Raw genomic sequence first — 24,168 nt, 5'->3', positions numbered from 1 at the left:
CAACACAGTTTATAAATATGTGAAGGAAATTAGAGCACAATCAGTGATTTCTAAGTAATCACACATCTATACCACTGCAAATACTGAGGAGAGGATAATACACAACATTCTGAATAGTAAATTCCTTATGATTCCTAAGAAGTAAAGCCAAGTATTGTATTACTAAAATAGAGTCATATACATAGCACAATAGTTCCAATTTCTCTTAAATTTTCCAACCTTTGGTACATTGCCCTCTTTCCTATATATATAATTCTTTACAATGCTGAGATTCCTCCTCCAACATGAGGGGAACTCGAATTCTGCTTGCTATGAAACTTATTCAAACTTTAACTACTTATTAAATGCAACAAAATGCTAACTAGACGTTTTAGAAACCTAAGACAATTAGGAGTCTAACTCTATCACCATGCTGGTAATAGCATTAATTACAATCAAATCTCATTCTCTGACAAGTGGTCTCCTTCAATTTAGCTGTGGTGGATGTTAGAAGCTCCTTACTGGTCCTTAATGTCTTATCCCTTTACTGCTGCTGAGAAGTAGGAAACTGCCCCTGTTTTTATGCTTTTGGTTTCCTCAAAGATATTCGGAACTAATTAACCATGTTGATCTTCTTTAATTATCCAACAATCTATTGGAGTGCCACGTTCTTCATGTGCTGTAAGCTGAGACTTCCTTTCAAAAATTTCCCCTCAGTCCCTCAAAATTGGTCGACTTAGTTTTAATTATGCAGTCACAGCAGTTTCGTAGCGCACTACGAAACTGCTGTGCATTAGGCATCATCTTCAGCAGTTTCGTAGCGTGCTATGAAACTGCTGTGTAATCACCAAAACACAATTTAATACCAAAATTTTGATATCTTGAGCCTCTTTATATCTAAATATACTTTTCAACTACCCTAAAGCTATTCAAAACTGAATGGAGATGTATCATTCTTCAAGAGAAACTGCAATAAGAAAAACCATCAAAATTTGGGACATAACCTTACTTGCTGTGTGATTTCCTTAAGGAAATTTTTCCTGCTAGCCTAGCTGTATCTTTAAATCCTCAATTTGCCTCTACATAACTCTGATCCTAGCTCTCAGCTTCATATTAACTCTTCTGATGAATTTTTCTTCCTTTATTGCAAGGACTGTCCAGGTATAGTATTCGGGATTACAGTCGACCACCTCGGGTATTTGAAATGTTTTGTCTTCCCACAGGGCCTCCTTTCTATTAAACTCAGCTTCCTTGATTGCATTCTTCCTAGAGGCTTTCTTCAATCTAGCAATTTCAAGATTTTCTAGCCTCAACTTATTTTTCAATTCTTCAACACTGTATTCCTCTTGCGGGATAATTTCCTTTGCTCTATCTTCTTTATGCAGCTGTGATGATGTTTTTAATGAAGTCACAGGTCTGTCATGAGTTCTTACGATCTCCTCTGTTTCACCTGCTTCTGGTAGCATCTCCTGTATCTGTTTGAAATTCCTCGTCATGGGTCTGCTTGGCTTAAAGACAAATTGAGCAACCTGATCATCAAACTTGAGCTTTTTTGAGGCTTTGATTCTTTTAGTTTTGTCTTTACCTGATTCTATCAAATCTGCTTGAACCAGGGGAGATTCTTCAATATCAATGGCTTGCAATAAGTCTTTCAAGTTTCCCTTTGAAATAGGACTTTCCTCAGTAACCACTGTCTTGCCTTTTTCTTTAGCTAACTGGCTCCTTGTCATTCTTCTCTGGACTACTTCACCTGTAGATGATTCATGTACACCCTCTCTGGTCTGAGTTTTCTCTTTCTGGGACTGTTGGGGTGTGTCTTGGGTTATCAGTGGTTTGGTGGGTTCCTTTACCTGCTTCCTAGCCTTCAATTTTACAAACCTCCTAGAACTCATTTCTGCATGATGGCTAGTTTCTGCTGGAGAATCTTTTGTAGCTTGAGGACTCAGGCCAGCCTCATCCTTGAAACCGGACATAAACATGAACGTGGGCCAGTCCCTTCCTACTTTCTGGAGCTCATGCAAAACGATTAATTTAACTAAGCCGTGATGAAACAATGAGGTCTCACAGGCTTCCTTCTTGAGCTGAACCTTGTCACACATTTTGCCTAGGCTATGAAACAAGTAGAAAGGTAAATCCAGAGATATCTTTCCTGTGAAATGCAGCAAAAGCTTGAAGTGATATGAATATACCTTATGGTACCTCCCCTCGCAGGTAAAGTACCTCTGTATGCAGGTAAGTAGATTGGCATATGAGTCCTTGACAAAGTTCCTGGGCACAGACTTATTTAAATTTGAATTAATGAACTCCAGCTTTAGAAATTCTTTGCATGGGGTCATATCAAATTTGAAATTTTTGAACCATCTTTCTTCTCCCCTTGGGATTTCAGTAACTATAGATAAGACCTCTGGAGAGATGGGTAATTCCAGCACCCCAACTTTGGAATTCAATCCTGTGAAATTCAAGGCAAATTCCTTGGTAACTTGCAGATGGATTCCTTGAAGTTTTTTGCAGAAATTCCAATAGCCAACCTGTTTGAATGCATGTTCAACTTCTCTGTGTTTTAAGATAATGTCTAAACCTTCAGGTTCACTCCTCAAGAACTTGCCTGATCTGTGCTCTTTTCTTTTTACAGACCCCTCCATGAAATTCCAGCGGGATAGAAATTTGAAACACTGGTACTGCCTTAATCTTCGATCACTGCCTCTCTTGAAAACTGCCTCGCTTGATCATTCAGGGAATTTCAAATTGAAAACTTAACAATTTATTGCTCATGCATTAACCCAAACACAAATCATGACTGTGACAACTTGGCACTCCTTGAAACTTGAAATTTGAACGTACCAAGGTAGCTAACAACTCTAATGATGAGGATAAGCGGTTGGACATGATAGGTGAAGTGTATAAGCTAACCAATGATGATGTAAACATAACGGATTCTGATGGATATGATAGCTGAGCAAGATTTGGTATGAATCCGCACGAATCCCCGATTTCGTAGTGCAGCCAATGCAAAATCTGGGTTTTGCGCTACGAAAACACCTAAAGAGAGATTATGCGCTACGAAAACTCCTAAAAAGTTTTGTAACACATAATAACCCTCGAACAAAACTAACACATGGAAATTGTGTGAATTATGAGACCAGTGATGAATGAGAATGGATAGTTGACCTTTGTTTAACCATATCACCAAGACTCCTAAGACTTAGACTCCAAAGCAAACAAAAAATCAAACCTAGACTTGCACCGAACCTTTACAATCAAACTGATGTGAACAATTAGGAAATTGTTTCTTAAGTGATAACAACATGCAAGGGAATTTCACTTTTCGAGGCTGATTAGAATATTTGTTAACATCAGCTACATCGGTAGAAATGGTTGCTTGGTTGGCCCTTTATTTATTTTTCTTCTTCTTAATATTCCTTTTCTTCTTCTTCTTATCCACCTGGTTAATACCTTGCAATATTTCACCAGACGAAGAGGAAGAAGACCGAACAGGAGAAGAAGGAAAAGAGTCAACTTTAGGATTGATCGAAGGATGATATTGTTCAGGTGGAGGAGAGCCTCATTGAGGAGTAGTTTGGACATTCAGAACTATAGGGGTAAAAATTAACCAAAATGGAAAACCAATGGTAAACTCGAGACAGGACAACATTGCCATATAAGGAGCACCAACATTTCCAAAATATGGAAAAGGACCAAGATTCCTGTCAGAGGGGTTTCCTTGGTTGGTGAACTCAAGAATTGTTGCCATTAGTTTCATTCTAAGATCTACTAAGGAATATTTCCAAGGAAGGATGATTTCCGAGGTCAATTAATTGATTTAAGAACTTCACAAAAACAAATCAAAAGAGGGGTAACTATGCACAAAGGTTTACCAAGAAACTGTGAACTGCAATATACACCTTGGCGAATCAAGGACTTAATGAACGACAACCAATCACCCCTAATGTTGTGTTCGGTGTATCAGAGTATACAAGGCGATAGACTTAGTTACCTATGGATGGATAACAAGCTATATGGGGCTCCCAAAATATACGCAATGGTATTTGGGAGTACAGTTCATAGTAGTGATTTCTAATGCGTAATCGTTCGATGAGAGAATTCCCATATACTTACCATGTGTGGAGCACCTCCTATATAACCGAAAGTACTGGAGAATGATCCTATACACTTCCATACGTGGAATGAGATTTCATCCCCAGGATACAATGCTGTAAAATAATGACAACTCCTACGTTTAAGAAAGCCAGAACACGTCTCTAGCCTAGACCTCTAAATGCTTTCGTTAATGAAAAATGCTCCTTAGGTTCATTGAGGTAAATTTTAAGTTGATCTTGAATTAAGTTTTGGTTTTAAGGCTCAAAATGATGTCACCTGAACACCTATGATGCAAATATCATGAGAAAATGATTCTTTCCATTTCGATGAAAGATAATCTAGTAAGGGAAGAGATTCAAACAATGATGAAACAATGAAGAATGAAACAAACAAATATTTCCTAACTAGATCTTTCACTTTAACTTTCCAAATGCAACCACCAAAAGTGAAATTATTTCAATTTTTCTTTCAGTGAATGAGAATGCACTTGATGCACTTTTAGCTTTTAATCACTAAACAATATAATCTATGTCCAATGATAAATCTCAAAAACTGACTTTTCAATGCAATGTGATCTAATGCACTTTACGAAAAGTAAATTATGAGATGGAAACTAAATGAATGAAAAATCAATTTCTTTATGGTCTTAAAAGAACTAATAATTCTCAAACAACATCAAATCAATATTCCTTCCAAACATACAAGCATCAAACAAAAATATTAATTGGCTCAAAGAATCAAAGACTCAAGCAAAATTTACTTTCAACACTTCAAATGATGGGAGGTACTTTTTCACACCACAAAGGAACTAACACAAATCAAAGAAAATTCAAAGCACAAAGAGCAGGAGGATGACCTCAGAGGTCAAGATACACTAGGATTTTTAGCAAAAACCCTAAAATTTCTCAATTTTAAGGATCAACACTACTTTACATAGAAAATCCGCGCTGACAGGGTCATCAACATTACTTTACATAGAAAAATCCATGCTGGAAACACTACTTTACACAACAAAATCCGTGTTGGATGAGAAAATGGACAACGCGGGAAGATAATGGAAGACAAGGTTTCCAGTGCGACTATACTTGGAAAATTTAGCACTGCCAACGTGACTGTAACTGATAAAAAAGCTCTGAGCGAGGAAATATTAGGAAAATAAAGTAGATCTTGAGAAAAACCATATACTTGATACTTGAAATGACTGAATACTCAGAGTGCAAACTCAAAGGCAATCAAAACCAAGGATCATTGAAAGGTGGCCAAACTAATCAAAAAGACCAAATGAAAAAGGAGGTTTGAAAGAGCTATAGGCCTCCCTAGTGGAGTCGCCTTTTTTTATCTAGGCAATCCCTTCTACAAATAGAAGTAATCCCTCTAGTCCAATGATGGAATCTAGTAACAACCGAAACAAAGACATGAAAAAATCTCCTAGCTTAAATCAGAGTCACATGAGAGAGGAAAGATGGCCTACCTCACTCCTATGCAGTCACTTTTCGATGTCAATCTCAATCTCCTCACTTCTATGCTCGATCCTCACTATTCTGTTGCGAACGAATACCTGCAAGAGAGATCAAACAAATATAACAAAGGAAAAACATAGCATATGCATTCTAATGTAAACTATATGACAGATCAAGGGGCATCATACTAAGCAAGTAGTCATTTACACACTTATGGAAAGTAAACATGCATTGTATTAATAATAAATAGAAGAGGGAAGCATACAACCACTACCTTGATGTTGGAAGCCTCCTTCGGGATGGGTTTCCAAGTCTAAGCCAAGATTTCACAAGCTCTCCTTTCTCCTTCAAAAATTGGCAGCACTTAGGCACAATTTGGTAGCAACATGACCAATCTATTCTGAACAACCATTTGAGGGTGTAAGGGAATTCATTTATAGGGAAGGAGAGGGAGTTAGGGATCCACAGAAGGGGGAAGAATATCCACATCTTAAGGGGAATATCCCTAAAGGTAGGATCAAGGACTCAAAATGGGAGAACTCGACCATATCCTTATTCAACAATAACCAGCTCGTCGTTCTCGAGGCTTCTAATAAGAGAAGCTTTTGCTCCATTTTCAAAGAAATTGCTTGAAGAGTGCCATCGAGGGTTTTCTTATCAAAAGTCACGCTGCCAGTGCTAGTCAATAGTTAGACCAAAGGCTATGATCCAAGTGGATGTTGGTGTCCACTCACCTACCCCACTTGGACCCCCACAACTTTCTATTTCAGTGTTTCAATTTCCTTAATTGTAGCATAATTTACTATTTTTGGTAGTTTTACTAGTCCTGAACTTCCGGAGTCGTTTTGAGGCCCTAAACGACAATTTTTTGGGAAAACCAGTCGCAACATGGGTCATGGACCAATTTTTCTCACTCAAAATTTTTAGTCCTCAGATAGGTGTTTCTAACGAGGTATTGTGCGTGTCAAACAAAGATCGTATGCCAAAGTTATGACCCCAAGAAGTTGATGTACCAATTTACCGAAACAGGGCCCATAGTTTGGTGCTTCATCTCCTAGGGTTAATTTTTTGGATGTTTAGGGTTTTCCATTGTTTCTCAACAATAAATAGGCCTTCGAACCTCATTGTAACATAGTTTATAGGCATGTAGTTGCCACATCTCTTCTCAGAGATAAGCTACCATTGCCCGAGCTAGTTTATTTCCATTTCTGTTTGTAAGCATATTTCAATATTTTACATTAATGAAATGAAGTATTATTTTTGTTGCATCTCTGTCCTTATTGTTATCTCTGTAATTTGTTGCATTCCTGCATAAATCCAAATTAGTGGTATCAGAGCGGCCTGCTCTTTCTCTGTTTTTCTTTGCATGTCCCCAACGAGGTCAAGATATAAGCAGCTAGGGCTCGAACTGGTCGAACCTTTACAAGACCAATCTCACAAATCTCAATGTATCCCATGGCAGATGAAAAGAAATATGAGGAGGCAGGAGATCCTATCAAAATATTGCTAAGAGAATCCCTCGAGTGACAAAGGAATGCGATGATGGAAAACTTTGCCCAGATCCTTTAGCAGCTACCCAGGGACGATGCATCTATTTGACCAACAACTACTCTGGAAACGCCACTCCCTTTAAGGTACATGTTAACGTTGAAATCCACATATTTGAGAGCCAAATAGATGCATACGCCATAGATAAATGGTTGAATCTGTTAGAAGCATATTTTTATTTTCATGATTTTTCTAGCTGAGAAAAGATTACTTTTGCTCTTCTCAAAGCGCCCCCCATGTCAAGGAATGGTGGGAAACCTACTGCGTGTAGAAGGATGAAAGTACGAGCTCATTATTTTCACTTGCACCCACTTGGAATTCATTCCAGGATGCCATCAAGGAGAAGTACTACCTTGTCAGAAGCTATGAGGATATATACATAAAGTGGACCACGCTGTGGTAGGGAAGGGACCAAGACGTGCCAGAGTTTACTAAAATTTTTCATACCCTTTGCACAAAGTTGGGTATCAAGGATTTTGAGCAGCATTTGGTACTCAAATACTACGGCTGCCTACACAGGTACATCCATGACAAGATGGACTTCTTGGACATATCCTCGCTTGGCACTACGTACTAATACGCTGTCAATATTGAGCAGAAGTTTAAATAGAATAAGCGAGACTTTGGATCCATGAATCTGAAGTAAGGGAAAGGCTTCCCCAAACCGCATAACTAAGGAAAAAGCCAAGATGGTGTGACTCAAGACAACCCGTCAAATCCGCAAGAAAATAACAACACCACAAATTCAAAGAAGGACACAGGAAAGTGGTGTGAGTTCCATAAGAGCCCCACTCATAACATAAGTGACTGTTAGGCCAAGTAGTCGCTGGTGGCCGAGTTGAAGGCTTTAGAATCAGATGCATGTTCCCAGCCTGAGTTAGAACCTGACAAGAGGAATGACAAAGGGAAACAGATTATTAATGCGGAGCCCAGTGCCACTATTTCCATTGCCAAGATCTAGAAGAATGAGCCCGAAGATCCAGAGGAGGGGGAGCGTCTTTTCCACTCACAAATGTGGGTGAAGGGTTCACCGCTACAATTCATTGTCGACAGTGGCAGCCAAAAGAACCTCATTTCAGTAGAGGTCATGAAGCGGTTGGGCTTACTGACCATACCACACCCACAATTATATAGTATCAAGTGGCTTCACCAAGGACGAGATCTCCAAGTCCACCAATAGTGTCGCCTTCCTTACAACATCAAGCCCTTCATAAATAAGGTATTGTGTGATGTTGCACCTCTTGATGTTTGTAATGTATTATTAGGCCAACCATACTTGTGGAAGCGACATGTTGTGTATGATTCAAGGCCTCACGCTGTTATTATTTATTTGGGTAATAAATTATACAGGAGACTGGAGGTAGCCCCACCTACTGCCACTTCTTTGATCTCTGCTAAGAAAGGCAGTAAGATCATCTCCTAGACTAGGAAATTTATTTTCTTTCTAGTTCACGCTGAAAGTAAGGGGAATATCGTACCCACATCCATGGCCCCCAGGAAGGGTTCCTCCATGCAACAGAATCAGGTGGATACAATCATGAAATAATATAGGAACATCTTCTCCTTAGCCACAGGGGTACCATTGCACTGTCAGGTGAAGCATTCGTTCGATCTGACTCCCAGAGCACCTTTACCCAATGGGCCGATATATCGTCGCTACATTGTGGAAAATGCCAAGTACAAGCAGCGACATGATTAGCATCGGGCACCACAAAAGTTTCAGTTGGGCGACAAAGTCTCATTGCATTTGCAGAAAGAACGCCTTACAAGAGCCCATCGGAAGCTCAAACCACTCTGATATGGTCCTTACATCATTACAAAGGCTGTGGGAAACAATGCTTTAGAGCACAACAGTCCCACATTCCTTGGCTTGCACCAAGTGTTCAATATGGACCACCCTTGACCATGCTTCCCACCATTACTGGACACATCAAAGATTACAGAACAACTCACCAGGGATCAAGTTCAGCAGAAGTTTCCCCATCTCATGGAGGCACTCAACACAGTGGAGGCCATTGGTTCCTAAGTGAGGAGGAATGATCCAGGTGGGTGTTGGTGACCACCAACCTATCCCACTCGGACCCCACAATTGTCTCTTTCATTTTTTTAGTTTCCTTAACTGTAGCGCAATTTACTATTTTTAGCAGTTTTTCGGGTCCTCAACTTCCAGAGCCGTTTTGAGGGCCTAAATGATATTTTTTGGGAAAACCAGGAGAAATATGGGTCATAGTCTAATGTTTCTCACTCAAAATTTGTATTTCTCGGATAGATCTTTCTAACAAGAGATTTTGCGCGTCAAACAAAGATCGTATGCCAAAGTTACAACCCCGGGAAGTTGATGTACCAATTTATCCAAATGGGGCCCATATTTTGGCACTTCATCTCCTAGGGTTAGGTTTTTGGATGTTTATGGTTTTCCATTGTTTCCCAACAATAAATAGGCCTTCGAGCCTCATTGTAACACAGTTTAGAGGCAGGTAGCTGCCACATCTCTTCTCAGAGATAAGCTACCTTCGCTTGAGCTAGTTTATTTCCATTTCTGTTTGTAAGCATATTTCAATATTTTACATTAATGAAATGAAGTATTATTTCTGCTACATCTCTGTATTTATGGTTATCTCTTTAATTTTTGCGTTCCTACATAAATCCAGATCAGGGTACCAACACGACTTTTCTTGCTAAAAGTAGAGTTGGGCTTGCAAATAGGGTTTTTTGACAAGCTCTTCCAAAATTACTTCAAGGCCTTTTTTCTTATTTTCTGATGAATGTTTTTCATGGTGAATTCATTGACAGATTTTGTCGTTTGTGAAATTTTGGGCAAAGTTCGACAATTGAGGGTATGAGACAGGGATTGCAATAAATTAATGTATAAAAAGGTGATCCAAGTGGATATTGGTGGCCACCCACCAATTCCACTTGGACCCCCACCATTGCTTTTTTCAGTTTTTCAGTTTCCTTAATTGTAGCACAGTTTACTATTTTTAGCAGTTTTTCGGGTCCTAAACTTCCGGAGCCGTTTTGAGGCCCTAAATGACGTTTTTTTGGAAATCTACTGCAAGCAATTAACTGTGTAAAATCATCTTTTCTATCGTAGTCCTCGGAGAGATCTTTCCAACTGGATATCATGCACGTCAAATAGAGATAATATGGCCAAGTTGCGAGCCTGGGAAGTTGGTTGTCCCACTCACCCCAATGGGGCCCATAAACTCTTGGTGTTACATCTCCTCGGGTTAGGGTTTTCGTTGTTTAGGGTTTGATCTTATTATTCAATAATAAAAAAGGCCCTTGAGCCTCATTGTAAGGTAGTTCAGAGGCATGTAGCCTCCACATCTTTTCTCAGAGATAAGCCACCATCACCCTAGCTGGTTTATTTCCATTCCTAATTGTAAGTTGTTGAGGGCCCCGAAATAGGGTCAACAACAAGGGGGATACCCACCCGGTCGGGAACCTGGTTGGCGGCTCCTTGCCCGTTTGGTGTAGTGGGTCCGACTGGGGATAATGGGACCAACTTCCCAATCTAAAAGATGTGTGTGTGTGTGTAGATTTTGACGATGCTAATCTAAAAGTAATTTTTAAGCGAATTTAATTCTAGACTCTAAACTGACTCTATGCTACTATAATCTAACAAAAAACAGCACATCTAATCTATACTAACCCGGGGTAAAATTCTTTCATTATACAATCTAAAAAGATTTCATACAACAACTGGTATTAAAGATCATTCAGCTATCATAAGAATATAAATCAATTAAGATAAACCATTCTGCATAAGAAGTTAGGCAAAACAGTTGTGAACAGCATATCGCATAATCAGTTATTCATATGTCAAGCACAAACAAATGACTCCACTGTACAAAAGTGCCAAATGGTAACCCACACATTCATACATTAACATATAAACAACTCAGCTGTATATCACTCTAAGAATATGAGCAGAAATTAATCAAGAGATAAAAGTACCATTTATGACTGATTTTTACTCACAAACTTCAAGCAACAACGATTTATCTCTACTTACTTCTAACATCTACTAAGAGTACAGAAGTGCAACATCAGTAGCAGACATTAAAATGCAAACATAAATAAATCTCAATCCATCCATTCATCAAAAACCCCCTCCGAGGGTGCAAAAGTGCATGTTCTGAGGACAAGTTTTTTGACAAATTTCCGGACCCTTCTCCAAATGCCATGAGAAGGGTTAAATACTACTAACTAACTAATCTTAATTACACAAATTTAGGGAACGACTTCAAATGACCGCCCTTTTACTAAAACAAATTTATTTCTAAAAATTGAATCTAATTTCTAATCGTTTCTGTATCTGCTCCTTAGTGCTGTAAGAAATGCAAGGTTCGCCTGGAAAGAGTCGGCTGGTTGTCTTTTTCCTTTGCTCGAGCGATAAAAGTAGAAATAACAAAAGTTGGCACCTCTCTCTGACAAACTAGAAGATATTTTTGAAAATCTTCCTCTGGCTGGGTGTATTTGCTGTGTGTATACTTAGTATAACCCAGATTTCTTTCAAACTGATTTTGCTGTTGCTATTTCGGTTTCCGGCCGTGTGAATGACTCAATGAGTTAGGGATTTCGTTGCCTGGACAATATTACGTATTGAAAATTTCTTCCGTTCTTTGTTCCAGGCTTTTCTGAAGCATCATCCCTTTTTAGCGTTTTTCTTTTTGCTTTATCCAATCTGAGCTTCAGGATCTTTTGCAAATATGCTGCTTTTGTGCGCCTTTGACTCTGAGTCTTGGATAGTCTATTTTCATCAGCGTCTGTGGAGTGATACTCTGGAATCCGCGGCTCTGCTGCATGCGGCATCCATTTGCGAAGGCATCTCCTCTCTGTTCTCCAAGTATTGGCGCTTTCCCCTTTTCCTTAGATGTTTCCTGCATATAGATTTATATTAGTTGCTGCCTTACAGTTCACGCAAAGGAAAAGAGAATTGACGAAAAGATTGACATGAAAGCTTTAAGTTCTAATGAATGCATAATCATGACACTCAAAATGACTTTACTCTTCGAAAAACGCAACACGATCATCTTTGGATACTCAGGCGTGCAATCATTAATTTCCCTTAAGGTGCGCGCTCTATTTTGGGTTTACAGATCATGTCGAAGAAACTTTGCGATGAGTGGTTCCTGCGATTTGCATCACAGCAATTAATAGTCTCATTCATCGCAGATCGCAAATCGCAAAATCACAGGTCGTAATATCGCAGATCACAATATCGCATTTTTCATTTGATCACTGTGCGCTGCTTATGCGACGTTGCGATATGCGATGTCGCATGTCGGTCGTCGGCGATTCCTTAGATTTTTTTTTAAAGGCGCTTTCAAAAATATGCGATGCGATGAATGTCGCATCGCTTCATTGCAGCTTAGTTATGCGCATAGGAAAATGCTTCACTCTCTCTTTGCGAGCCCAGGAAGTTGGTTGTCCCACTCACCCCAATGGGGCCCATAAACTCTTGGTGTTACATCTCCTCGGGTTAGGGTTTTCGTTGTTTAGGGTTTGATCTTATTATTCAATAATAAAAAAGCCCCTTGAGCCTCATTGTAAGGTAGTTCAGAGGCATGTAGCCTCCACATATTTTCTCAGAGATAAGCCACCATCGCCCTAGCTAGTTTATTTCCAATCCTAATTGTAAGCATATTTCAGTATTTTACATTAATGAAATGAAGTATTATTTCCGCTGCATTTCTATGTTTATGGTTATCTCTATAATTTGTTTCGTTTCTGTTTAAATATGGATCAGTGGTATCAAAGCGGTCTACTTTCTTTTCTTTGTTTTTCTTTGCATGCCCCCAACGTGGTCGGGATATAAGGAGTTAGAGCTTGAATTGGTCGAACCTTTTTAAGACTAGCTTTAGAAATCCCAATGGCCTCCCATGGAAGACGAAAAGAAAGATGAGGGGGCAGGAGATCCTATCAAAATCCTGTTAGAAGAAGCCATCGAGCGACAAAGGAATGCGACGATGGACAACTTTTCCCAGATCCTTCAGCGGCTACCTAAGGGTGACGTTGATCCTGATTTAAACAGGAACGCAATAAAATACAGAGATAACCATAAAGACAAATATGCAACGGAAATAGTACTTCATTTCATTGATGTAAAATACTGAAATATGCTTACAAATAGAAATGGAAATAACCCAGCTAGGGCGATGGTAGCTTATCTTTGAGAAGAGATGTGTCGGCTACATGCCTCTGAACTGTTCTCCAAAAAATGTGTTACAATGAGGCTCAAGGGACTATTTATTGTTGAGAAACAATGGAAAACCCTTCACATTCCAAAACCTAACCCTAGAAGATGAAACGCCAAATTGTGGGCCCCGTTTTTGGGTAAGTTGGTACATCAATTTCCCGCGGTCGCGAATTGGTCATACTATCTCCGTTTGATGCGCATGATAGTCCGTTGGAAAGATCTCTCCGAGGACTACGACCGAAAAGACAATTTTTAGACAAAAAAAATCGCTGGGCGGTGGATTTCCCAAAAAATGTCGTTTAGGGCCTCAAAATGGCTCCGGAAGTTTAGGACCCGAAAAACTGCTAAAAATAGTAAACTGTGCTACAATTAAGGAAACAGGAAAACTGAAAGAGACAGTTGTGGGGGTCCAAATGGGATAGGTGGGTGGCCACCAACATCTACCTGGATCATTCCTCCCCCCTTAGGAAGCAATGGTCCCCATTGCGTTGAGTTCCTCCCTGAGATGAGGAAGCTTCTGCTGAGCTGGGTCTCTGGTGAGTTGTTCTGCAATCTCTGATGTATCCAGAAATGGTGGGGAGCATGGTCGGCGACGGTCCACATTGAACACTCGGTGCAAGCGAAGGAATGGAGGAATGCTGTGCTTCAAAGGATTGTTTCCCGTAGACTTGTTACTAGTGTAAGGACCATGTCGAAGCGGTCTAAGTTTTTGATGGGTTCTGGTAAGGTGCTCCTTCTGCAAATGTAACCAAACTTTTTCGCCCACCTGAAACTTGTGTGGTACCCCTCCGGGTAAGGAGAAGTTGTTCCTGTGTTCTGTCACGACTGTATCCCTCTGTTTCTGCTGCTGTGTGGAGGAACCCTTCACGGGGGTCATGGATGTAGCAATGATCTTCCCCTTACTTTGGGAGCGAACCAGACAGAAAATAAATTTCCTAGTCTGTGAGATGAGCTTGTTGCCTTTCTTAGCAGTGATCAAAGAGGTGGCGGTAGATGGGGCTACCTCCGGTATCCTGTATAATGAATTATCCAAAGAAATGATGACAGTGCAAGGCCTTGACTCATACACAGCATGCCGCCTCCACAAGTATGGCTGGCCTAATAGTACATCACAAACATCCAAAGGTGTAACATCACACAATACCTCGTCTGTGAAAGGCTTGATGCTGTAGGGAAGGCGACACTGCTGGCGAACTTTGAGATCTCGTCCTTCGTGAAGCCAACCGATATTGTACGGCTGTGGGTGTGGTGTAGTTGGTAGGCCTAACCGCTTCACGACCTCTGCTAAAATGAGGTTCTTTTGGCTGCCACTGTCGACAATGAATTGCAGCGGCGAACCCTTCACCCACATCTGTGAGTGGAAAAGACGTTCCCCCTCCTCTGGATCTTCTGGCTCATTTTTCTGGATCTTGGCAGTAGCAACAATGGCGCTGGGATCCGCATCAATGATCTACTTCCCTTTGTCATTCCCCTTGTTGGGTTCTGACTCAGAGTCGGAACATGCATCTGATTCGGAAGCCTTCAACTCAGCCACCAGCGATTGCTTGGTCCGACACTCACTTGTGTTATGAGTGGGACTCTTGTGGAACTCACACCACTTTCCTGTGTCCTTCTTTGGCTTCGTGGTGTTGTTCTTTTCTTGCGGCTTCGACGGGTTGTCTTGGGTCACCCTGCCTTGGCTTTGTCCTTTAGGCTTTGGATTTGCAGATCCAAAGTCTCGCTTCTTCTGTTTGAACTTTTGCTCAATTTTGACAGCGTATCGGTATGCTGTGCCGACTGAGGAGATGTTCAAGAACTCCATCTCTTCCTGGATGTATCTGTGTAGGGAGCCGCGGTATTTGAGTACCAGATGTAGCTCAGAATATTTGATACCCAATTGTGTGCGAAGGGTATGAAAAATGTTTGTGAACTTCGGCACATCTTGGTCTCGTTCCTGACGCAGTGTGGTCCATTTGATGTATTTGTCCTCATAGCTTTTGACAGGGTAGTACTGCTCCTTGATGGCATCCCGAAAGTCATTCCAAGTGGGTGCAGCTGAAAACAGTGAGCCTGTACTTTCATCCTTCTGTTCGCAGTAGGTTTCCCACCAGTCCTTGATGTGGGGGCCTGCTTTGAGAAGAGCGAAAACAATCTTTTCCCGACTTGAAAATTCATGAACAGAAAAATACCCATCGAGCAGATTTAACCATTTATCTACGACATATGCGTCTATTTGACCCTTGAATATGGGGATTTCAAAATTAACTTGTACCTTAAACGGCGTGGCATTTCCAGAGTAGCTGTTGGAAGCCGATGCATCGCCTCTAGGTAGCCGCTGAAGGATTTGGGCAAAGTTGTCCATCATCGCGTTCCTGTGTCGCTCGAGGGCTTCTTCGAGCAAGATTTTGATAGGATCTCCTGCCCCCTCGTTTTTCTTCTCATCCGCCATGGGAGGTCATTGAGATATGTGAGGCTAGTCTTGCAAAGGTTCGACCAGTTCAAGCCCTAACTCCTTATATCCCGACCTCGTTGGGGACATGTAAAGAAAAACAAAGAAAAAGCAGACTGCTCTGATACCACTGATCCGGATTTAAACAGGAACGCAATAAAATACAAAGATAACCATAAATACAAATATGCAGCGGAAATAATACTTCATTTCATTGATGTAAAATACTGAAATATGCTTACAAATAGAAATGGAAATAACCCAGCTAGGGCGATGGTAGCTTATCTCTGAGAAGAGATGTGTCGGCTACATGCCTCTGAACTGTTCTCCAAAAACTGTGTTACAATGAGGCTCGAGGGCCTATTTATTGTTGAGAAACAATGGAAAACCCTTCACATTCCAAAACCTAACCCTAGAAGATGAAACGCCAAATTGTGGGCCCTGTTTTTGGGTAAGTTGGTACATCAACTTTCCGGGGTCGCGAATTGGTCGTACTATCTCCGTTTGACGCGCATGATAGCCCATTGGAAAGATCTCTCCGAGGACTACGACAGAAAAGACAATTTTTAAATAGAAAAATCGCTGGGCGGTGGATCTCCCAAAAAACGTCGTTTAGGGCCTCAAAATGGCTCCGGAAGTTTAGGACCCGAAAAACTGCTAAAAAGATTAAATTGTGCTACAATTAAGGAAACAGAAAAACTGAAAGAGACAGTTGTGGGGGTCCAAATGGGATAGGTGGGTGGCCACCAACATCCACCTGGATCAGACGCATCGGCTTCCAATGGCTACTATGGAAACACCAAGTCGTTTAAGGTACAAGTTAATTTTGAAATCCCCATATTCGAGGGTCAGATAGACGCAAATGCCGTCAATAAATGGTTAAATGTGCTAGAGGGTTATTTTTCTATTCATGATTTTTCCAGTTAAGAAAATATTATTTTTGCTCTACTCAAAGCAGCCCCCCACATCAAGGATAGGTAGGAAACCTACTGCGAGCAGAAGGATGAAAGTATAGGCTCACTATTTTCAGCCGCACCCACTTGGAATTCATTCCAGGATGCCATCAAGGAGTAGTACTACCCTGTCAGAAGCTACGAGGATCAATACATAAAGTGGACCACGCTGTGGCAGGGAAGGGACCAAGATGTGCCAAATTTTACTAATATTTTCCATACCCTTAGCACAAAGTTGGGTATCAAGGATAGGGAGCAACATTTGGTACTCAAATACTATGGCTTCCTACACAAGTACATCCATGAAGAAATAGAATTCCTGAACATCTCCTCGCTCGGCACGGCGTACCGATATGCCGTCAAGGTTGAGAAAATGTTTAAACAGAAGAAGCGAGACTTTGGATGTATGAATCTGAAGCAAGGTAAAGGTGCCCCCAAACTGTAGAACAAAGGACAAAGCCAAGGTAGGGCGGCCCAAGACAACCCACCAAAGCTGCAAGCAAATAAAAGCACCACGAAGCCGAAAAAGGACACAAGAAAGTGGTGTGAGTTCCATAAGAGCTCCACTCATAACACAAGTGAGTGTTAGGCCAAGCAGTCACTGGTGGCCAAGCTAAAAGTTTCAGAATTAGATACATGTTCTGATTGTGAGTCAAAACCTGATAAGGGGAATGACAAAGGGAAGCAGATTATTGATGCGAAGCCCAATGCTACTATTGCCACCACGAAGATCCAAAAGGAGGAACTCAAAGATCAAGAGGAGGAGGAGCATCTCTTCCACTCCCAGATGTCGATAAAGGGCTCCCCGCTACAGTTCATTGTCGATAGCGGGAGCCAAAAGAACCTCATTTCAGCAGAGGTCGTGAAGCGGTTGGGCTTACCAGCCACAGTGCATCCACAACTATACACCATCGAGTGGCTTCACTAAGAACGAGATCTTCGCATGAGCCAGTAGTGTCGCCTTCCATACAACATGAAGCCCTTCATTGATGAGGTATTGTGTGACATTGCTCCTCTTGAAGTTTGTGATGTATTATTAGGACAACCATACTTGTGGAAGCGACATGTTGTGTATGAATCAAGGCTTCGTGATGTTATTGTTACTTTGGGAAATAAGTGGTATAGGATACGAGAGGTATCACCACCTACTGCCATCTCTTTGGTTACTGCAAAACAATGCAGTAAGCTCATTTCCAAAACCAGGAAATTTGTTTTCCTGATGATATGCCCTCAAGGAAAGAAGAAGACGGTGGCCACGACCTCCAGACAGGGACCCTTCGCATGAAAAATATAGATGCACAAGGTCATGGAGGAGTACGAGGACATCTTCACCTCCCCTGCAGGGGTTCCTCTGCACTGTTAGGTCAAGTACTCCATTGATCTGACCCCAGGTGCACTTCTTCCCAATGGACCAATCTATCGGTAATCCTTTCTAGAGAATGATGAAATCAAGAGGCAGATGTAGGAACTGCTGCAAAAAGGTCACATCCATCCGAGTTCATCGCCTTGTGGAAGCCCGATCGTGTTGGTACAGAAGAAGGATGGGACTTGGAGACTCTGTATTGACTATCGGGCGCTGAACAAGATCACTGTCTGTAATAGGTACCCGATCCCATGGATTGATGACCTCCTGGACCAACTGAAGGGGGCAAAATATTTCAGCAAGATAGATTTGAAGTCAGGATGTCACCATGTACCAATTGAACTCTCCTATGTGTGGAAGACTGCCTTCAAAGCTAAGGAGGGCCTTTTTGAATGGTTGGTTATGCCTTTCGGATTGATGAATGCTCCTACAACCTTCATGAGGCTAATGGATGACATCTTGCAGCCGTTCACCAACTCATTTGTAGTGGTATACTTGGATGACATCCTAATCTTTAACCAAAGTTGGGAAGAGCACCTCCACCACATCTGACAGGTTCTCCAAACACTGCGGCAACATAAGTTATGTGCCAATTTGGAGAAATGCACTTTTGGCATGATCTAGGTTCAGTATCTAGGATACAATATTGATGAATAAGGGGTGCATGTGGATCCAGCCAAGATCCAGGTCATTTAGGATTGGCCATCTCCAACCACTCTGATAGCGCTGCACAGCTTTCTAGGTCTTTCCAACTTCTACCACGGGTTCGTGTTGGGATTTTGTTATATCACTTGGCCCTTGAGTCAAGTCACCAAGGGAGGAGCGAAAGCAAAATTCTTTTGGTCTGAATCTCAACAGAAGGCATTCACAGAGTAGAAATATCATCTCTGCTCGGCACCAGTGCTCACATTACCAGACTTGTAACAACCATTTGAGGTCAAGACAAATGCCTCTAACTATGCTATTGGGGCAGTCCTTACTCAACATGGGCATCTAGTGGCATATCACAGTGAGACACTTTTAGACACAGTCCGGAAGCATCCCACTTATGACAAAGAGATGTCTTCCTTTGTGCAGGCCTACCGACAATGGAAGCATTACATTTTGGGGAAGGAAATGGTTGTCCACACAGACCACCGACCCCTGTAGTTCATACAAACCCAAGGGAAATTGCAGAATGATCACCATCAGAAGTGGTCCACATACCTGCAACAGTTCCATTTGAGTATCAAGTATAAGAAGGGCAGCACCAATAATGTTGCAGATTGCCTCATTCGACCACCGATCATGGCGTTAACCACCCTACTCAACTCTTGTGGGTAAGAGACTTCTGATTGGACTTCTCTACAAAATCGACCCAGAATTTGGCCACACATACCAGACACTCTTGGAGGGTCAGCATGTTTCAGATTTTCACCTCTAGGATGCCTTATTGCCACCTGGGTCACCTTTGTGTTCCTTCAAGTAAGCATGCCAAGATGATTTGGGAAGCACACTACAGTCAAACTACTGGGCATTTCTGTGTCGAGAAAACAGTGACATTACTACAGAAGTATTTCTATTAACCGATCTTCGAAAGGATGTCGGGAAGTACATCAGATCATGCACTACCTGCACCATTGCCAAACCGACCATCAAGAAGCAATGCCTTTATACCCCACTGCCTACCCCCAGTCGAACTTAGGAATCCATCTCCATGGATTACCTGTCAGGCCTTCCTTCCACTAAGCGTGGAAATGATTGTGTTTTTGTGGTCGATGACAGGTTCTTGAAGGTGGCCATTATGGCGGCCTGCAAGAAGAATATCACAGCAGAAGCCACTGCTAAACTCTTCTTTGAACGAGTGTGGGTACACTTTGGGATCCCACAGTCTATCATCTCAGATCAGGATAGCAGGTTCCTCAGTACATTTTGGTCCAGTCTCTGGTCGATGCTGGACACCAAAATCACGAAGTCCACAGCCTTCCATCCTCAAACTGATGGCCAGACAGAGGTTGTCAACAAGATGATCGTACACATTCTACACATGTACAACTCAAAGCATCCATGCACATGGGATGAGAGCCTCCCCTATGTTCAGCACAGCTACAACCGGGCTCTCCACAGCTCGAATGGCCACAACCCTTTTCAGGTGGGCTTGGGATTCCAACCACTATGTCCCATTGATGTGGCCATGCCAGTTGTAGTTATTCAGGTAGATTCGGCTCATGTCCAGTCTGAAATAGATAAGGAAAACAGCTTCATTGAGCACATCCAACATATTCTCCATCAGGTCCATGACATTCTGGAAAAATCAAATGCCAAGTACAAGCAGCGACATGATCAACATCAGGGAAAATTTTAAGAACCACCCTAAATTTATATGTATAATAAATGGGCTAATCCCCATGATACATAGGAAAAATGGGAGGTGATTTTATCAATAATATAATATGTATATATAATTTTTTTGGAAAATCTCTCACCAGATTATATTTTCTTGTACAGTGATGGAGAATCTTTCACTGAATTATAAAATCTTGTAAGATCTTGGCAAATCTTTTACTGAATAATAAAACATTTTGAAGTCTTGGCGAATGTTTTGTTAAAGTATGAAACCATATATGATAATAAGAAAACATATTCATTAAACTGTAATATACTAACATACATGTTTGGAAAAAAGAAACATAATTTTCTCTTCCTACAAACAATGTTCCAAGTTTCAGTGGCCGTGTTTATCAAGGTTCTTAGAATACACTCTTTCATATCCTTCTATTAGTTTTGATAATATTCCACAACAAAGTTCTTGTAGGTGTTGATATTGACAACGAGTTCTGTCAAGGTAGGAGAGATTAATCTTTTCTCTACAACTTTTGTCAAGCTACCACTTTTTTCAAGTTATCAAATTTCTTTCTTATTCCATAGACTCCAACTTCGAGATGAAAAAAAAATAAAAAAAATAAAAAAATACACATCAAGTTTGTTTACCCCAACAAGTAGCAAGCCCCAACTATATTATATAAGAAAGTATTAGGTATCCCAAAGGCTTGAAGTGGATCTAATTGAAAGAACTGACCATTTTGAGAATCTTCCAATCAATATATGAATATATAAATGTAGATTTATTATTATTTTAATTGGAAATCTTCAATTAAATAATAAAATTTAATTACGTCTCTCTCAATCTAAATTTCTTATTAGCATAATTCACTACCCTCATAGGTCCCGCATTTTTTAACAGCGTTGTAACATGTAGATTAATTTCCTTTTTGGTGAACAAACTCCACCTTTTAGGAAAATATGGTGCAGTGGCTCCAACCCCTACAGATCATTGACAAACTAAGAATAGCACAGAAGATGAAAGGTTGTACAAACCAGCTTATTTTTCAAACAACTAATCCAACATCAGTACCTAAACTTTTTCATGAAGATATCATATTGAGAATGTTTGAAAAATGGTGAGAAATCTTCTGCGAGGGTGATGCGGAAAGAGTGATAAGGTTTTATTCTTTTGAATTTTTTTGTTAAATCAGACAAAGTTAAAAACCAATATTAATGGAGATATTGCTATTTTTTACTAAATTTTGTGAAGTGACTAAATTTAGCTTTAACCATTCACCTTAAGATGTTTTTACAATATAATTTCCTTAGTTTGTTTAATATCTTCATTATCATAAAAACCAACCTATATCCATCTTAACTCCACATCTACCACTCTTAGGGGGATGAAATCTATTTATCCCTCTAAGCACTTGGTAGACTTAGAATTAAGATGGATCTAAGATGATAGAATTTCCCCCTTAAATAGTCTATGCTCACATGAATACCATTGTATTACCATGGGTTATCATAAACCTGGAGCTTAAAAATTACTATTAGTAGTTTATAAAAATTAATAAAACTAATAATTGATTTTTATTTTATTTTTTTATTTTAACCAAGTTAAAATGTTTAACATACATTAAATTACAACATCCATTTTTCCTCTTGATCCACCAAGCCCCGAGAGGAATCAAATATTTTTTCACTCTATGCTAGTTTGCATATCACGATATTTGATCCCTCTCGGGGCTTAGTAGGTCCAGAGTAAAGATGGATCTATGCTGGTTTAATTCCCCCATTTAAATAAGCTACATTCCACGTGAATACCATGGGTCAAAACCATGTGCCATTTTTATTTTTATTAATACTAATATTAGGGTTAACAATGTTTTTTTGCATGGTATTAATAATAATCTAGCCCATGGTAATTGGCCCATAGTATTTTGCCCATAGGTTTCACCTAAATAAAACGCATTTTTTGAGTGTTCGTAAATATAAGGTGACTTATGGAGTAAATATAAAAAAAATGTTTTATTTCTTTACCATACCTCTCGTTTATTTATATTTTTATTAATTTACCATACCTCTTTTAAATATGGTATTTGGCCCATAGGATTCACTTAAATAAAACCTCTTTTTTGAGCCTTCATAAATAGAAAGAGGGTTATCAACTAAATATAAAAAGAGGTTTTATTTATTTACCATGCTTCTAGTTTATTTATATTTTTATTTGATTACACCCTTGCATGTATATAAGGTGAATTATGGAGTAAATATAAAAAATGTTTTATTTATTTACCATACCTCTCATTTATTTATATTTTTATTAATTTACCATACCTCTTTTATAAATATGGTATTTGGCCCATAGGATTCACTTAAATAAAACCTATTCTTGAAAATTAGGGTGAATGGAAGGTTGTAACTCCTAATTTCAAGGGCTAAATTTACCTTTTTTACCCTCTCCCTTAAAATAAGGTGGGCTTATGAGGCGATTTGTAAAAATGTACTATGATAAAAAATATTCACCCACTAAAAATTTAAAATCCCTTAATTTCACCTAAGGGCGAACATTCGCCCCTAAAATTTTCCTTGATCAACATTGGGTGCCACACAAGTTTCAGGTGGGCAACAAAGTTTGGTTGCATTTGCAAAAAGAACGCCTTACCAGAGCCTATTAGAAACTCAGACCACTCTGATATGGTCCTTACACCATTACCAGGGCTGTGGGAAACAATGCATTTGAGCTCAGCATTCCCCCATTCCTTGGCCTGCACCCAGTGTTCAATGTGGACCGCCTTCGGCCATACTTTCCACCATTACTAGACACATCCGACATTGCAAAATAGCTCACACCCATAGAGTTAAATCCAAATTGCATGGAACAAGCTGCAACTGATCGAATCATGGACACACAAATCAAGCACACTCGCCAGCATAATATCCCTCTGTATTGAGTATTCAAAGCATGCCAACTCCTTCACCAGGGCAAGTGGCTCACTAGGGACCAAATTCAGCAAAAGTTCCCTCATCTCATGGAGGAACTCAACACAATGGGGACCATTGCTTCCTAAGGGGGGAGGAATGATCCAGGTGGATATTGGTGGCCACCCGTCAATTCCACACGGACCCCCACCAAGCACACTCGCCAGCAGAATATCCATATGTATCGAGTTTTCAAAGCATGCCAACTCCTTCACCAGGGCAAGTGGTTCACCAAGGACCAAATTCAGCAGAAGTTCCCTCATCTCATGGAGGAACTCAACGCAATGGGGACCATTGCTTCCTAAGGGGGGAGGAATGATCCAAGTGGATATTGGTGGCCATCCGCCAATTCCACACAAACCCCCACCATTGCTTCTTTAATTTTTTCAGTTTCCTTAATTGTAGCATGGTTTACTATTTTTAGCAGTTTTTCGGGTCCTAAACGATGTTTTCTTGGAAATCCATCGCCAGCAATTAACTGTCTAAAATCATCTTTTCCCTCGTAGTCGTCGAAGAGATATTTCCAACAGGCTATCATGTGCCTCAAACAAAGATAATATGACCAAGTTGCGACCTTAGGAAGTTGGCTGTCCAACTCACCCCAATGGGGCCCATAAAATCTTGGTGTTACATCTCCTCGGGTTAGGGTTTTGGTTGTTTAGGGTTTGCTCTTATTGTTCAATAATAAAAAAGGCCCTTGAGCCTCATTGTAAGGCAGTTCAGAGGCATGTAGTCGCCACATCTCTTCTCATAGATAAGCCACCATCGCCCTAGCTGGTTTATTTCCATTCCCGTTTGTAAGCATATTTCAGTATTTTACATTAATGAAATGAAGTATTATTTCC

This window comes from Pinus tabuliformis, chromosome 1_1, assembly GCF_031772625.1.
Source record: "Pinus tabuliformis cultivar Carrire ecotype Pingquan chromosome 1_1, CPIR1, whole genome shotgun sequence".
In the NCBI taxonomy this organism is placed as follows: Eukaryota; Viridiplantae; Streptophyta; class Pinopsida; order Pinales; family Pinaceae; genus Pinus; species Pinus tabuliformis.
This window is presented reverse-complemented; position numbering follows the sequence as displayed.